Source organism: Symphalangus syndactylus, chromosome 24 (genome assembly GCF_028878055.3).
Source record: "Symphalangus syndactylus isolate Jambi chromosome 24, NHGRI_mSymSyn1-v2.1_pri, whole genome shotgun sequence".
NCBI classification, from domain to species: Eukaryota; Metazoa; Chordata; class Mammalia; order Primates; family Hylobatidae; genus Symphalangus; species Symphalangus syndactylus.
In genome coordinates, this window is record NC_072446.2 from 61,489,024 (window position 1) to 61,507,715 (window position 18,692).

Genomic DNA, 18,692 nt, shown 5'->3' on the forward strand with positions numbered 1-18,692 from the left:
AATTTTATTTATAAAATGTACATATGCCAACATTAATAAACTATTTTCTTATTAGAAAGAGGATTACTAAGATTCTATGAATGAATACTCACTAAAATTCAATTGGTCAAATGCAATATAACATGGAATAAACAAAATTGTGAGTTTCTGGCATCATTTCTAACGTGTGGTCAGGGACCCCTGGGCATTCCTGAGACTATTTCAGGGAGCCCACAAGTCAAAGCCATTTTCATAAAAACACTAAGACATCATTTAACTTTTTCATCCTCATATCTCAAGAGTGTACAGTGGCGTTTTCCAGAGGTTATGGGATGTGTGATAGCACAACAAATTAAATATAGAAACAGGTATAAGAATCCAACTGTCTTTTATTAAGCCAGACATTAAAATGTTTTGCAAAACTGTAAAATGATGCCACCCTTCGTACTAAACTTTTTCATTTGGAAAACACAGTTATTTTTCATTAAAAATAAGTTATTTATATTAACATAATGGGTTTATTATTTCAAGGTAATTAGTAAATAAATATTTTAAATTTTATCAGTTTAATTTCCAATTTGGTAAATATTGCTATATATAATACAATAAACAAAACTCTTTGCAGTTTTCTATCATTTTTAAAAGTGGAAAGGGGTGCTGAGAGCAAAAACCTTGTGAATATTTATAAAATGTAATATATTATATTTTGTATGTTTTTGCATATATATTTTATAATATATTTCATAATAATATATTTTATAATTTATATATGTAATTTTTCAATCACTCCCAAATGCAGGAGACTGAGAAAACAGTTTTGTGTACATCATTAATGTGCCTTAGGCAGAATATTAGGGGGCAAGTGAACAGAGCATCAGAAAAGCCTAGACTGTTACGGGCTCTGCAGGACTTAAGCAGGAGGCACTGCAGCCAGGACAAAGAGCCTCAGATCACTGCTTATATTTATTGCCAATTATCCCTACAGACCTTAGCATATATTAGATGAATGAATGAATGAATGAATGGCAGGGTAAATGCTATGGTTTGATTTGAGATGCAGCTGAGAGAGTAAGGTTCAATAGAACAAGACTGGGTAACACTCTGAATGAGTCAATTCAAGATGATGGAAAAATTCAAGCGGAAGTCCAGGCAAGTGGCAGAGGTCTGAGCCCAAGGAGCAACGAGAGCAGAAAGAAGATACAGAGCCTGAGCTGGTACAGGGAAAACAGCCTCAGGAATGTCTCCTGCTCACAGACCTGGCACCTGACCACTATGGAGAAATGGCACTGTCACACAGGGAGTAGTGTCGTTCTTAATTATCTCTATCCCTTATGGGACCTTGAAAGTATCAGGCCCTCTTGGAAGATCAGCCCCACGTGGTTAAGGCTACCACTTCATGTGCTCAAAAAGTCAACCCTGAAGAAGGTGGTGCTACCTTTTCCGGGAGATAAGTCACAGCTGAGCCTCGATATATGGGATCCCATAGCTGGAACAAGCCCTTCCTCTGGACTTTGGAACTCTTCTTCTGGAACCCGTCCTAGCTTGGCTCCCACCAGTGAACTAAGGCAAAGCTGGACTTTGGATGGGTTTAACCAGCAGCTAGCTATACCTTTTTTGGATATATGGTGTAAAGATCTTATTTTTCAATAAGTACAGTTGTTTTGTGACTTTTTCAACAGTCTACTCTGTTGTGAGGTATGGAAAACTTTCAAAAAGATGGCAGTATAGCACTAAGTATTCTCTCTAGGGCCCGGGATTCTATCATCCTAGAAGGAACACCTGAATAAAGAAACATCCATTTTTAGAAGTATACCTGAAAAAAAAAAATAATATCTTTTCTCTAAGGCCTAATCCTACCCTTTATTCATAATATTTTAAACTCAACAAGTCTCAGGTTTCCAGTGACTTTTAATAAAGTTTAAAAGAGCAGCAGCTAAAATGTATGTACTTTGTTTTCTATTTTCGTTCTTTCTATATTTTTTTTTTAGTAATTTATGCACTTAAATATATAGTAAGTGCTGATTACTTGCCAGACACAGATCCAGGAACTTGGCATACCACAATCAATGAAACAGACAGAAATCACTGCCCCCATGAGATTTGCATTCTAGTAAACAAACATTATATAAAATAATACATAATTCCATAGACCTATAAAGTCTTAGGTATTAGTATACTCAGTTTTCAAATCAGAAAATTAAGTGACTGGGCCCAAGACCTCACAATGTTTTAAAGACAGAGCTAGAACTCAGATATGGTCTAATGATACCAAATCCTGATGTTATTCCACCTGGCTGTAACACCTTCATATTACACACTAAACACTATGCAAAAGAAAAAAAAAAAAGGCTATTTCATGACATCTAAATGATATTGTTTATACTTAGACTATTCTCTACTTTTCTCTGAGGCTGGCAAATTCTCAAATAGGTGGATGTAAACAAGCCTAACTGATAAACACTGGAAACTGATTCCAATTCATATCTTTATATATTTTATATTATTAAATATCTGTAATATTTAATATTTTATATATTAAAATATCTTTAAATATTTTATTGGAGTATTATATATTAGCACTGATCAAAAGTACACAGCCCAGTGAATTTTCATGTACTGAACATACCATTCTAACCAGCATCAAAACCCAGAAAATCACTATTCCCCCCAAATCCTTCCTCATGCCAACTTCCAGTCACAATACAAACCCCCAATGGTAACCACTATCCTGAGATTAGTTTTGTCTATTTTTGAATAACAGAATCATAAAGAATATACTTTTTAACATCTAACTTCATTTTCTCAATATTATGTCTGTGAGATTCATCCATATTATGTGTAGTTAGAGATTATTCATTTTCACTCAATTTATTTATCTTTTCTACTATTCGTTGAGATTGGAGTACTTGCTGCCATCGAGATTCTTATGCAGTCTTCTGCTGAATATTTCACATATTTTTCTTGAGTATACACCTAGGAGTAGCACTGCTGTTCATAGGGTAGGTATATATTCAGCTTTAGCAGGTAATGTCAGTTTTCCAAAGTGGTTACACTAATTTACTTTCTCATCAGCAATATTTGAGAATCCTAATTGCTCCAGGCTGTAAATATTAAATTCAATGTCAAGATTCCTCAAAAATGAACACCAACTGATCTCTATGATACTCTCATACTATTTCATTTTACACAGAAATCCAGATATGATTGGCCTACACTTTAAAAATAGAGATGATATAATAAATACATATACCTTAGTGTTCCCCAGTATTAGCCTCTTCTTTAAGGTGCTTCCACGTACCAGCAGGAGTATAAAATCTAGGTGGCAAAGAAATGTCAAGAGGTCTGGGATCCTATGCTGTCTATGACAAAATATATTGAGCAAACACTTCCAAACAGAACATAACTCATCATTTGATTAGAGTGATGATAGCCTTTTTCTTCTTTTTCATTACTATATATCTTGGCATTCTTGAACTAATAAAGTACCATCTCCTAGAATAAAAACAACTACATAATGCATAAAGACAAGGTATTAGGTAAGCAAAGTTTCTAAGAGATTGAATAATTGGTCTTTCTTAATTGTGGAAACAGTCCGTGACTCCAACTTGCAAGGACCAGTCAATCTATATTGTAAGCTAAATCTATTTCTGACAACTCATTTGCCTTTGATTTTAATAGAATGCCTATCAAAGAACTGGGAGCAGGCAAAAACTTATCTATATTCCAATTCTGATAAATGGAATATTAGAAATGCTTAAGACCTTCCTTGTGCCATTTGGAACATGAATTTTCTTTGCTACACATGCTCCAACTAGAGACCATGAAATGACAGGGACAAAATGATATTTCAGAAGGCCAGTACATAATAGATACTCAATAAACGTTTAATGACTGGGGAAATAGATTACTTTTTAATTACAAGTGATATATGTACACACAGGGAAACGCAGTGCTTTCCAGGTTAATTTCCAAGCATGATTATAATAAAACTAAAAATAACTTTAATCATCTGGACTTCATGACTTTCAAAGATACCTACTGGCTAAGTAGTACAATTACAGGTGCTGTGAAATTGCCCCTAAGAAGGATATAAGATACACTCCTCATCTCCTGTGACCTTAAAATTTATTAGGGACTTAAATATAACCAGTGCTAGATAACCAGCCCAGTCATGAAAGGAAAAAAACTAAGCCAAATATATCTGTTTGTCTAGTACATTCTTTTTCTCCAGGCCCGACTTTCTCAAGGTGTACATCTGAGACCAACTGCTTCTGAATCTGAGCATCTTCGAAGGTACTTATGAAAAATGCATAGCCCTATTTGGGCCTCTCCTCAGACTTACTGATTCAAAATCGTTGGAGTAAGGCCAAAGATATCTGCATTCTTAACAAGTGCTTAAAGTAAAGTTTGAGAATCACTGCTCAAAGTGGAATTGGAGATACGTGGGAGGATTGGGGTAGATGAAGGAGAAGTAGAAATAAACCAGGCTACATCATTCTTGGCTGCTATAAAAAAAATCACATAATTCTGTTTCCCTCTTTTGAACTGACCATTATTCTAATTCTTGTCTAAGTTGTGTTTTTAAAATAAAGATTCCTAGCCCCATCTTAAACAGACTAAACTGAAATCTCCCACAGAAGGACCAGGGAGTAAATATTTTTGAGACTATCTTCCTTAGTGTTCTAAGGATCAGGAAAGTTTGAAACACTGTGGTAACTAGCACGCATTTTATTCAAACAATTAGTCTGGCTGCTAAGAGAGTTTAAAACTTTGACTCTCAAATTTTCATCGGCTTTAATCATGTATCTCTTTCTTAATCTTTTACCATGGGCAAAAAAAAAAAAAAAAAAAAATGACACTTTCACACTGCCAATCCTTTTCATTTCTATAGCTGATTTTTCTTCCTTCTTTCTTTTTAGTCTTTCTTACTGGAGTAAACATACACACAGCAAATTGTACAAATCATAAAATGAACATACTCAGGTAGCCAACACCTAGATTAAGAAACGGACCACCAGCACTCAAGAAGGTCCTCTTCTTGTCATTACTACTCACCCTCCAACAATAATGCTAACCACCATCCTAACTTACAACACCACAGATCAGTTTAACCTGCTTTTGAAGTTTATACAAACTGAACAATAGAATGTTCTTACTGGTATCCAGTGGTTTCTTTCACTCAACATTGAGCTTGTGGAATTAATCCATGCCGTTGTATGTATGTACAATTGTCTCATCCTTTTTTCTGTATTTTTTGTAATAACGTACCATAATTAATGCATCTATTGTACTGTTGTTTCCACTTTGGGACTATTACTAAGTGCAGCTATGCACATTCTTGTGCATGTTGATGAACATATAGATTCATTTCTGTTGCTTATAGACTTAGAAATGGAATTGCTAGTCAGAGGATAGCTGTATATTTAGCTTTAGTTCTATTACCAAATATGTTTCTGATGTGGCAGAACTTTCAACAGTAGAGGAAAAGAATCTCAGTTCCTCCCATGCTTTGTACTGCCCCTCTTTTTCATTTTAACTATTCTTTGTGGTTTGCAATTGCATTTTCTACGGTTGGTTTCCAAACTTTTTCCCTTAGGATCCAAATACTTTCGCAGCTCTACGCTTCACAGTCTATGCTAGTCCCGGGACCCAAAGCATCTAAAGTTTAAGTTTCTGGATAAATTTAGCCACATAGGAGATAGTAAGCTCCCTCTAAAATAACTTAACCTAACTCCATTTTACTTTGATTATATAAGCAGAGGCAGAAACAGTCGTTATCAACACTCACACCTAATTTCAGCATCCCTAAAAACTGAAAGAGAAAAAAAAAAGATGGGGGACCTAAATGTTGCTAACCCAAGTATAGTAAACAATTTCTTCACCAAAGAATGATGCTGGGTTGTGGAGGATACTGAATAGGCATACAGGAATACGAAGTATTCAGTTTTTTAATATTCTTCCTGGTTGCAAATTCTACCAACAAAAATTCATTTTCAGTAATGGCTGAATATCTATACTATTAGCCAATGTATTTGTGAAAGCAATATAATGTGAAATTGAAGTTTTAATAGTTTTTTTTAAGAGAAGACATATAATTAACTGATGGAAGGTGAGCTAACAATATTATTCAAGACTCTGGTGTTATTTTTCATTTTCCCTGTATGCTATCTTGTCTCTAAAAACACAGCATAGATTTAGCTAGAAATGTAACTCTTAAAAAGCATTCTATCAGAAATACCAGCCCACTAATGAGACACCTCCAAGACACTGAGGTAGACAAAGGACAGAAAAAGATTGCCGGTTGTAAGAGAATCATGGCTGAGAGAGAATTTCATTTTTTTTTTTTTTTTTGAAGCAAAACAGAATTTCAGATTTACGTACTGCTAGAGTATCTCTCCTTGGCACTTCAAAGATAGATTGAGTTGGAAAGAGAAAGAACATTTTGTGTTCTCCCCCATGGTTTGGTAACCTTAATGCTGACTGGGGCTGTAGCAGTTTGCAGGGAGGGGGTTAATTTGAGAGTGAGGAATGATACAGCTAATCCATTCCCTCAGGCAGAAGTTGAAATGACTGTTTAGAAAGAGATTTAAGGAAAAAGTCGCTCACATAGAAAAATATATGTTACTTCTCAGAAAAGCCTACATTTTCAATGCATAATATTTCCTTGCCCCCATTGCCAAAAGAAATAAACCAATGTTATTTAAAGATTAATTAAATTAGACTGAGAGAAAGTTCACTAAGGTTTATATAACACAAACCCATATAATAATTTTTTTCTAATTATAAAGATTTCATGTTTGAACAAACACCTTTCTTCTAAGCTGCTGAACATATTCAGAGGTAAATTAAACTATTTGAGTAAGTTGAGCAATTACAACAAATTAGACAACAGCCTCACTTGCTCCCTAAACCACAAAGTCTTCATGAATGCTTTGCATTGACCCACAAATAGAACAATAAGAAGGATGTTAAAAGGTACTGTCAAAGGAACTGAATGCCAAATGCTGCAAGCTTTGTCTAAATCCGTCTAAATAAAGGCGACAAATTGCCATGTCATGCATTGGGGAAGCTTTCTTGTAAAGACCCGGACAATAATGAGATCCTTTGGCCTTCTGCAGTGTCAGATCGTATCAAATACAAATGAGCAAACTCTAACCTGAATATATTTATTTCTTAAGTAATCATCTCTTTCTTTATAAAACTGATCAAAATACTCTTTGATTCCACTGTTTTCTCTAGAAGAAAAGTAATATAAATCATATAAAGGTAACACAAAAGTATGCTTATTACTCCAACTAGCTAAAAGCCCTTATAAAATGTTACTTCTCTCTTTTCCTAATGCATTTCTAATGGATACATTATGCCTTATGACAGTGTTTTCTAAACTTCAGAATTTGGCAGTCCTAAGTATGTGCTCTGGTAACCCAGAAGCCAATAGTAGGAGAATGAGAAATGATGTTTTGCCAGTGTTTAACTATATAATGCATAATTTCTCTCTCCTTACCTATGTTATTCATAATGAAGAGGCAGTGTCTACAAAGAGCTTAACAGATAAAATTAGAAGTTTTGATTATAATTCTAACTTGTTTATATTTGTTATACAGATATAATATCTGGAATGAATACTCCCTTTTCCATCCAAATATCTGGCATAATCTGAATATAAAAGTGGTTTATTGAATCCTTGCTGCTTCTGAAGCCAACTACATAAACAGGCTTTCAAAAATTGTCAGTCAGCTGACAATACACTTTAAAGGAGGAGCCAACCATCAAAATGATTAACAACAAGGACAGCACAGGCACTGCCTAATCAGAAAAAAATACCCAGCCAATCAAAATGGTCATCACCATAAATAACAAATATAGCCATGCTAGCATGTTCTGGCTGAAGAGTGAGCCCAATAAAACATGTCATTCTAACAGTCACTGAGATTTGTTGACCTTTAATAAGCTATAGCAGGGCACATGCATGCACACAAGCCAACACAAATCTACAACTTGTTTTTCTTCTTTTATTTTTATACAACACTGTGTCATTGACATTTGGACATCCTCCACTTCCCATTAAATATGGATCTAGCTCATTCTTTTTAATACTATCAAAATATCTCAATGCACAATATCCTCTATTGGTAGATCATTCATCTATTGATGGATATTTAAGCCTTTTTCAGTTATTCCAACAAATAAAATAGCAGTGCACATCATTTATACATATATATTTATGTACTAATGCTTTCTAATTTTTAATTCTCAAATATTCTGACAATTAGGATTGCTAAAGCCAGGTGTGGTGGCACACACCTGTAGTCCTAGCTACTAGGGAGTCTGAGGCAAAAGGGTCACTGGATCCCAGGAGTTCCAGGCTTCTGTGTGCAATGATCATGCTTATAAATAGTCACTGCACTCCAGCTTGGGCAAAATAACAGGACTCCACCTCGAAAAAATAAATGAGAATCACTGAGTCAAAATTTATGTATTTGTCTTTTTAACCGATTATGTGAGATTGCTTTAAAAAGACATTGCAACAATTTATACTATTAGAATTCCTACGTTCCTAAGGATTACACATGGTAAGTGTTAATGCTATGCTGTGGTTTGGGTTCCCTGGAAAATAGCCCTTTAAGAGTTTTCCAACCTACAGGCAAGGAGGTTGGACTTTCGTATCTTACATCATGAGTAATTGCTGGCAGGCCATCCTCAGGGAGAGGCAGGGCAGCTGTCTCTGAGGAAAATTCTTGGAGAAGGAATCAGCTGAAAATTATTGCCTGACCAAACTCTCAGCAGAAGGCAGAGTGCTTCAGTCCTAAAGGGGAATCTGACCCATCTTATGGTTGAAAAATGTATCTTGTTGCTTTAGTGTAAATTGTTGCAATGTCTTTTTAAAGCAATCTCACATAATCAGTTAAAAAGACAAACACATAACTTTTGACTCAGCAATCCTAATTTTTTTTTCGAGGTGGGGTCCTGTTATGCTGCCAAGCTGGAGTGCAGTGGCTATTTATAAGCATGATCATAACACACAGAAGCCTAGAACTCCTGGGCTTTAGTGATCCTCCTGACTCAGCCTCCCCAGTAGCTAGGACTACAGAAATACAAATTTCTCTGAATACTAATGCAGAAGCATATTTTCATGCTTATTTACCATTTGGAATTTGTCTTCTGTAACATGCTTGTTCATGCCCTTTGCCCATTTTTCTTTTGGTCATTTGGTTTTTTATTTTCCTTTTGTAGGAACTCTTTGTATATTATGGAAAATAAACCTATATTTATCACAAGAGTTACAAATATTTGCCCAGTATATCATTTGTCATCCCATTTATCTATTTTTTGTTAAATGTATCAAGGTCCTGTCAGGAAACAGATAGTACACTCAAAGGCTTTTAACTTTGAGTGACAGGAATTAAATAAAGGAGCCATGTCCAAAGATGCAGGCAGATTAAAGGCATCAACAAATGTTCCAACAATAAGAAAATGCTGTCTCAACCTCTAGGTCTTAGGGGTAAAAAGAAAGGAAGGAACTAAACTCTGTTGAGCTGGATATGTGGAAGAGGAGGGGCCCAGATGATACATTCCACAAAAGTAAGCCCCTTGGGTCACGGAGCAAGCCAGAGAAAGGCAGGGGGATTTAGAGTAGGAGGAGAGTAAATGGAGAATAATCAACACACCGTATAAAGTAGAAGAAAATTTCAACATTTTTTAAGAACTTTAATAAGATTGTTACGTTAGCACTGTTTAAAAATATTATTGTTGACAAATTTTGATTTTAGAATAGTTTAGGACTTGTAAGAACCAACTATTGATACATGCAACAATCTAGAGGAATTTTCCGAGATTCATGCTGAGGGGAAAAAAGCCAATCCCAAAGGTTTACATTATATTATTCTACTTATATAACATTCTTGAAATGACAAAAGGCTTAAAGAGGGGGCGGGGTGGGAGGGAAATGAATGTGGCTACAAAAGGAAAACGAGGAATCCTTGTGGTGATGAAAATGTTACATTAAAAAAAAATTTTTTTTTACATTTTTATAGATTTAGGAGTATAAGTTCAGTTGTGTTACATGAATATGGGGTGTAGTGGTAAAGCCTGGGCTTTTGGTGTACCTATCACCCAAATAGTGCACATTGTACCCAATAGGTAGTATTTTATCCCTTGTCCCCTTCCCACCTTCCCATCTTCCCACCATTTGGAGTCCACAATGTCTATTATTCCACTCTGCATGTCCACATATGTCCTTTGTTTAGCTCCCACCTTAAGTGAGAACATGTGGTTTTTGACTTTCTGTTTCTGAGTCATTTCAGTTAGGATAATGGTCTCCTGTTCTATCCATGTTGCTGCAAAAGACATGATTTCATTCTTTTTTACGGCAGAGTAGTATTCCATGGTATATATATGCCATATTTTTATCCAGTCATTCCTCGATCAACATTTAGGTTGATTCCATGACTCTGCTTTTGTGAATGGTGCTGCAATTAGACATATGAGCACAGGGGTCTTTTTGATATGATTTATTTTCCTTTGGATACATACCTAGAAGTAGGATACATGGATAGTATGATAGTTCTGTTTTTAGTTCTTTGAGAAATCTCCACAGTTTTCCAAAGAGGTTGCACAATTTACCTTCCCACCGACAGTGTATAAGAATTTTCTTTTCTCTACATCCTTGCCAGCATGTATTGCTTTTGACTTTTTAATAGCTATTCTGACTGTTGTGAAATGGTATTATGGCTTTAATTTGCATTTCTCTGATGATTAGTGATGTTGAGCATTTTTTCATGTTTGTTGGGTGCTTGTATGTCTTCTTTTGAAATACGTCTGTTCGTGTCCTTTGCCCACTTTTTAACAGAGTTATTTGTTTTTTTCTTGTTATTTGAGTTCTTTGTAGATTCTGGATATTAGACCTTTGTCCAGATGCATTGTTTGCAAATATTTTCTCCCATTCTATATGTTGTCTTTTTACTCTGTTAATTACTTCGTTAGCTGTGCAGAAGCTGTTGCGTTTAATTAAGTCTAATTTTTCTATTTTTGTTTTTGTTGTTTTTCTGAGGACTTAGTCATAAACTCTTTGCCTATGCTTAGGACAATATCCAAAAGAGTTTTTCCTAGGTTTTCTTCTGGGACTTTTATTGTTTTTGGTCTTACATTTAAGTCTCTAGTCCATATTTAGTTAATTTTTATATACGGTACAAGATAGGGGTCCAGTTTCATTTTTCTGCATATGGCTCTCCAATTCTCCCAGCACCATTTATTGAAGAGGATGTTTGTTTCCCAGCATATATCTGTGTTGACTTTATCAAATATCAGGTAGTTGTAGGTATGTAGCCTTATTTTTGGGTTCTCTATTCTGTTCCATTGATCTGTGTCTAGTTTTATACCAGTACCATGCTGTTTTGGGTACTATACCTTGTGGTATAGTTAGAAGTCAAGTAATGTAATACCACCAGCTTTATCCTTTTTGCTTAGGATTGCTTTCACTATTCAGGCTCTTTTTTGATTCCACATGAATTTTAAGATTGTTTTTTCTAATTCTGGGAAAAATGATGTTGGTAATTTGATAGGATTGCATAGCTTGACTGTCAATGTTAATAACCTAGCAGTGATACTGCACTATGGCTTTACCAATGAAAAAACTAGAATTTGAGAAGAAATAGAACTTATAAAAAAAGAACCAAATAGAAATTATAGAATTGACATTGAACTGTAATTCTGAAAATGTTATCATTGGGGGAAACTGAGTCAAGCATAAATGGGATCTCATTATTCCTTACAACTGCATATGAAGTAACAATTATCTCAAAATAAAAAGTTTAACTAATTTTTTTTCTTTTTAAAAAGAGTAACTGCCAAACTTCTTGATGTAGTGTGGCACCATTTTATGATCCTACCAACAATGAGAGATCCAGTTTCTCTGCACTCTCACCAGACTTTGGTACTGTCAGCATTTTTTAATCTTAGCCACTCTAATAGATGTGTAGTGGTGCTTATTACTGTTAACGTTTAAATATTTTACTTATTAAAATAATAAAGACATTTTTCTAGATCTAAAATAAATTCCGTTCCCTTTTGGAGACGTTCTTTCTCCCCTGCATATTACCATACTCTTGTGTCTTTTTTTTCTTTTGGACTTGGCTTCCTGGAAACTTGTGCAAGAACTTTGCCCCCTACAAGGGACTAATGTACCTAGCTTCATGCTGCCAGTCAGTCACACAGGCAGAGGAGGAGGGAACAACCTGGGGAAGATGCTGGTGGAAAATCAATTAGGAGGGCTGGAATATGAGTGCAGAATTGAGCTCAATTCCACCCTACTCCTGCAATGGTAAGGTCTACAGTCTAATTTAGCCCAAGTAAGGCTGTGACTGCAGGTCCTGACTCATTTTATGCCAATGCTGAGATAAAAGGTAAATCAGATCCAGGAGGAATGGGGCAGACACGGGGCTCAGAAAGCTCAGACCAGACCACACCAAATTTCCATAAGTTCATACTGAGCAAGGCAAAAGAGCTCAAAACCAGAATCTAGCATATCCCCAGAAGAAGACTGGCAAGAACATGACAGGCAACAAATCCAGAGAAAGGTTTTCCTCTAGAGTCCCTGACTCTGAGGGGAAAGAAAGAATGAGAAAGGATGGAAACAACCCAGGAAGCCAAGAGACCCAGCAAGAAGGAGAGCAGACCCATTCATTTTTAAATTTAACCAATTTAGGGTCTAGGGTGATTGACTAAAAATCTCACTTCTTATTTCCATAAGAAGGACATTCATCCAATAGATAGTTGGATACCAATTTCAAACAGTAGAAAGATGACCCAGGGTTGGAGCATATAGACCTCATTTTTATTGCCAACTACAGTTGCTATCCCTGACAAATGTGTTGTGGTGCAATCATCCTTTTGCTGTCAAGTGTTACTTAACAATTTTTAAAAATTATATCTATACTCCTTTTGTGTAAAACTCCTCACCTTCTTTTTGGTTGTAGGTAGATGTATAAACAATAAATATACCAACTTAAGATAATGGTGAATTCAAAAGAAGAAGCTACATGTTTGTATAATGGTATAATAGGTTTTACTAAGAAGTGAATTTGACTCTACTTACATATTTAGACAAAATGAAATTTTTTTATCACTGCAAAAAAATAATGCTTGAGGATGTTCTATTTCCAAATCTCTTTCCATGTAGACGAGATCATGAAAAGAGCAGACGTTTCAAAATTATGGCCATTGGTTTTACCTCCCAAATCCCAAGACATTAAAAAGTGGTTTTTCTGCCAAAACGTCTATCCAATCATTATGCCCTTTGCTCGTCCAGAGGCATAGGTTCTATTCAGAATATACAGATGGCAGTAGAGTAACATGTTTCCTGTTGAATCAGTAAATTGTTGATTATTGCTAAGGGCTGTTAAAGTTAAAAAAATAAATAAAAAGATTATGGCTCATATTCTGGTTTATTTATTTTTCTGACCTCAACTTGGAATTATGATTAGAATATTTTCTTGGTATGTTTCTCATACCAATTGTTTCAGCTTTTTTAACTGACTGCAAAGTTCATTCTTTATATATGACACGCAGAGTACAGTTTAAGCTATAATAGAGAAGAGGAAGCACTAAAGATTATGCTTCAAAGCATAGTTTTCCTATTACATGACAGATTTCGATTTGTCATTTTCAAGTAACTCACATGAAGTATTTTATGTGTTTAAATTGTGGTGTTTCTTCTTCATGAATACAATATTTACAAGTGAAACATATGCAAACTGAGATAATAATACCATCAAAATTTATAATACCTCTTAGCTATTAGAAAAGCAAATAAAAAGTTTACCCCCCAAATGAACAATGAAAACCCCTGTAGAATCCTGTACTGTACTGAAAATAAAAATATAACATTTGTATACCCCGCCCCCAAACCTAACATAGAGATGAAAGTCATTTTGTTAACATTCAAAAGCTCATGACAATAGAAATTATTGGGATACAAAAAGGTATTTCACAAATTATTTCAAAATATTTTCCTAAGCTTACAGTGGTTTCTACTCCATAATCTTAAGGGAACTTAAGAGTGAACTAAAATTTCTCAAAAATCAAGATATTTAAAAAGAAAAATTTGAAAAAGGTAGTCTTCTAATCAGGTTACAAATCTAAAAATAAATGTAATAAAATGCTTCTAAATAATATTACTTTAGATTATAAACAATTGTTCATATACAATTTACATACAAATTATAACAATACAGGTGTTCTTTGGTACGCATGCAGTATTACGAATTCTCCATATACCTCTATCTAGACACCACCACACCATAAGTCTCCCAGAGTCTAGGTGTCAATCTATCTGAACAATATCTTAATTATTGCACATAACAATAAAGCAATAAAACTTTATTTGGATCTGACAGTCCATCTGTTAAAGCTCCTGTCATATCAAATGAATGAAAATAAATCAAACATTATTTCATGAAAATAGTTTCTGAGTTTCCTAGTATATTAATAAGGTCAAATTCTAAAGCCTATTAATAACAGAGAAATTAAGAGGTAAAAAGGCAAATTAAATTCAATATATTTTATTAGCTTATTTACTGTTATGTAAACCTTGGAAATAAATGACTCTGTGAAATTAGTGCTAAAATAAGTGTTGGCATTTCCTAGAAATCAATTAACACTGTCCACAGGTAGTGGTAACAGGATAGGTAAAATATGACAAACTCTTATGTTCATAGATCTATGGGAGGATGCAGAAAACATGTATAACAATATTCTAAAGAAAATCACTTCAGAAAAGTTTTCTTTGTGATATTCAAACATGAAATGCATTACTATCTAAAATAATAAAGCTGAGTAATATCATTAATAAAATGAGTTGTGACATTTTAAAATCTCCTATTTTTCCCTTTGCTTATCTCTGTAAATCCCAGAAATAGGCTGTAATTTCTTATATCCAACCACATATGATTTGGTGAGGCAGCCACAGAATGATGTCTGTATCTGAATATTCTAGAGGTCAGTTTTTTATCCTATCTTTAGTGCCTGTATATCCAGGCATGTATACACACATGCGTGCACCTGTGTGTGTGTGTGTGCATGTGTGTGTGTGTGTGTACATTAAGTACAGTCATTCATTCCCAAGAAACAAAGCATGGTTAGCAAGCAAGTCTTTCTGCCTAGCAGCAGCAAAAACTCATGCTTTTAACATATTTAAAATTCTTTTTAATAAAATCCTAATCATCCTACTTTTAAAAGGTCTCTATAGAAAATTCTTTAAAACAGATAGCAAGTTCTTGTCCCCTCTTTTGTCCTCTCAGAATCTTTGGCTGGTGAAAATGCGCAGGTAAGATACTATTAAGAACTAAGCAGTAGAGCTTGAACACTTAAATATGTAAATATACATGCTATTAAACATTTTCACATTCAGGAGGTCAAAACAAAGAGAAATGTGAATAGACAGAGAAAAGAAAAAGGACCAGATTGCAGCCTTATGTGTACCCCTGAGCCCTGTTTGACACCGGAGAGACAGAGAAGAGAAATGGTAGCAGCCATTACTGTTTCCATTTAATGACACAAGTAAAACCTCCGAGAACCCTGGTATTTCCCAAAGGGTATGTACAAGTCATACATGACTCATGTTGTTAGAAATTATTCCAGTCAACTTATAGAATGAGACTCTATTGTAAAAATTTGGAGGTCAGCCCTAAAATGATTTATGTATATAACTAAAGAAAAAAATATGAGAATTATAGTTACAGAACATAAAAATATTATACGCTTTGAACATTTTAGTATCAGTAAGTTATAAAAACACAAAGTAGAGGGAGAACAAGTAGAAAAGTGTAAACGTGCTGATATTCTAATTTTGTATACAGAGGTTAAAAGATAATGCTTGAAGCATCGAGTAATAGGAATTCGAGTATATAACCAAAATATATGAGCTATAAAGTTAGTAGGTCTACTAACTTTATCCTCTTCCACAGCTGACCACCCTAGAGATTACTTGCTCTAGCAGGTATGATTAAAATGTATAAGGTATTAAAACTGCTAGATGCTAGCTAGAATTTTTTTATGTAAAATAAATTATTTGTGTAAATTAAATTCATATATTTTAATTTAGAAAAAAATACACTGTTAAAATGTTTAACATACACCCCTTAAAAAGTGTAAATTCAAAGAACACAATTTTTATACTTATGAGGTTCACAGACAGAGCAGGCAATTATATCTTTACTTGATAAATATTTCTAACAGGTAGTTTATTGCTACCAAATATAAATACTAAACTTTGCTTCTGCTTTTAAAGTTCATACTATCTCTTTAGGTAGAGATCTTCTCATTCATTTTAATTACTAAGAAATGCTGCTTTAGAACAAATATGGTATCAAGAACGTTACAACTCATGGAATTAAATTGATTCAGTACATTTGTGAATCTTTGTGTCTCTGTGTGTGTTATAATATGAAGCTTGAAAAGGATCACATCACTGTAAGTTCTATGATTACAGAATCATAGACCTTGTCTATATGGTATAAATACACACACACATACACAAACACTTCAATACCTAATACAACATTGTATTTTGAGGATAAAAAGACAGAAGCAGCTCTTTCAGGAATGAAACTTAGTATAGACATAAATATTTTAGTTTATGCCATAATTAACGACTATTATACGTGGAGTAAGGTTTAAAGAATTTAAGAAAATTTAGATGTAATGTTTCATTTTGCTTCACATATTTCCAGGCACTATTATTTGATGTGCACACATTTACAATAGTTATGTTTTCCTGATAAATTGTTCTTTTTATAATTATACAATGTCTCTCTTTAGCTCTAATAATGTTTCTTTGCTCTGAGTTTATCTGGTAAGAATATAACAATTTTTTTCCTTAAATTAATGTGTACATGGTACATATTTTTCCATGCTTTTACTTTCAACCTACCTATATTGTTGTATTTGAAGCAAATTTTTTATAGACAGCATATGGTTTGGTCATGTTTTTTATCTATTATGTCAAAATCTGTCTTTTAATTAGTTTATTTAGACCATTTACATTTTTAGCTTTATTGATTCACATACCAGGCCCTTGAAAAATACACGATTAAATGGTTTTTGTATGTTCATAGACTTTCAACCATCACCACAATCAATTTCTGAACATTTTCTTCATCCCCCAAAGAAACTCATGCCATTTGTATTCACTCCCTATTTCCCCCAACAATCAGTAATCTGCTTACGGCCTCTACAGATTTGCCTATTCTAGACATTTCATATAAATGGAATCATACAATATGTAGTCTCTTATGACTAGCTTTTTTTTCATTCAGCGTAAGTTTTCCAAAGTTCATTTATCTTGTATCAGTACTTGATTCCTTTTTAAGCATGAAAAATTTTCCATTTTATGGATATATTTTGTTTATCCATTCATGAGGTGATGGACATTTAGGTTGTTCCATTTTGGGGCTATTATGAATAACATTGGTATGAAAATTAATATGCAAGCTTTTATGCAAATTTTTTAAATCTCTTGGGTATATACCTATGAGTAGAATTGCCAGCTAATATAGTAATTCTGTGTTTAACAATTTGATGAACTGCTATACCATTTTTCACAGTGACTGCACCATCTTACAATCCCACCAGCAATGGGTAAGTGTTCTAGTTTCTCCTTATCTTGGTCAACAATTCTTATTATCTGCCTTTTTTGGTAATAGCTATCCTAGTGAATAAAAGTGGCTTCTCGTTGTGGTTTTGATTTACATTTCCCTGAGAGCTAATGATGTTCAGCATCTTTTCATGCGCTTATTAGCAATTTGAATAACTTACATGGAGAAATATCTATTCAGAACCCTTGCCTAATCTAAAATTGTGTTATCTGTCTTTTAATTAATGAGGTTTACGAGTACTTTATGTATTTTGGATACAAGTTTCTTAACAGATTTATGCTTTACAAATATTTTCTCCCATTCTGTGACCTGTATTTACTTTCTTTATGGTGTGATTTGAAGCACAAAAGTTTCAATTTAGATAAAGTCCAGTGTATGTATCTTTCTTTTTGTTGTCAGTGCTTGTACTTTTGTTATCATATCTAAGAATTCATTGCACAAGGTCATGAATTTTACACCTATGCTTCCTTCTGAGAGTTTTATAGCTTTAGTTCTTCCACTTAGATCTATGATCCATTCAGAGTTAATTTTTATATATGGTGTAAGGAAGGGATCTAACTTCATTCTTTTGCATGTGGATATCCAGTTAGCCCAGTACCATTTGTCAAAAAACACTATTCTTTCCCCCATTGAATTGTCTTGGCACTCTTGTTGCAAATCAATTGGCCACCAATGGAAGGCTTTATTTCTGAACTCTTAATTCTATTCCATCAAATCTATCTGTTCATCCTTAGGCCAGCCCCATGTTGTCTTCATTACCATAGTCTTACAGTTTTAAAATCAGAAAATCTAAGTATTCAAACTTGGTTCTTCCATTTTAAAACTGTTTGAACTATCCTGGGTCCCTTGCATTTCCATAGATCATTTAAATTTAAAGTAATAAAATTGGGTTTATTGACATATTAGGGCTTAAGACTGTCATTTTATTACTTGTTTTCTCTTTGCTTCCTCTGTTTCTCTTACTTTCCTTTGGGTGACTTGATCATATTAAAAATTTCTATCTTGATTTCTTTATCTTTTTAAAAGTATATTGCTTTGTATAGTTTTCTTAGCAGCTGCTCT

The 18,692-nt window shown here is 34.0% G+C and overlaps 1 protein-coding gene across 7 annotated transcripts in view; it reads right to left on the reverse strand.

Annotated features, from left to right (window-relative positions):
- MACROD2 (mono-ADP ribosylhydrolase 2) overlaps positions 1-18,692 on the reverse strand; it is a 2,104,525-nt gene that overhangs the window by 1,492,553 nt on the left and 593,280 nt on the right. The gene's annotated exons all lie outside the window — the stretch shown is intronic.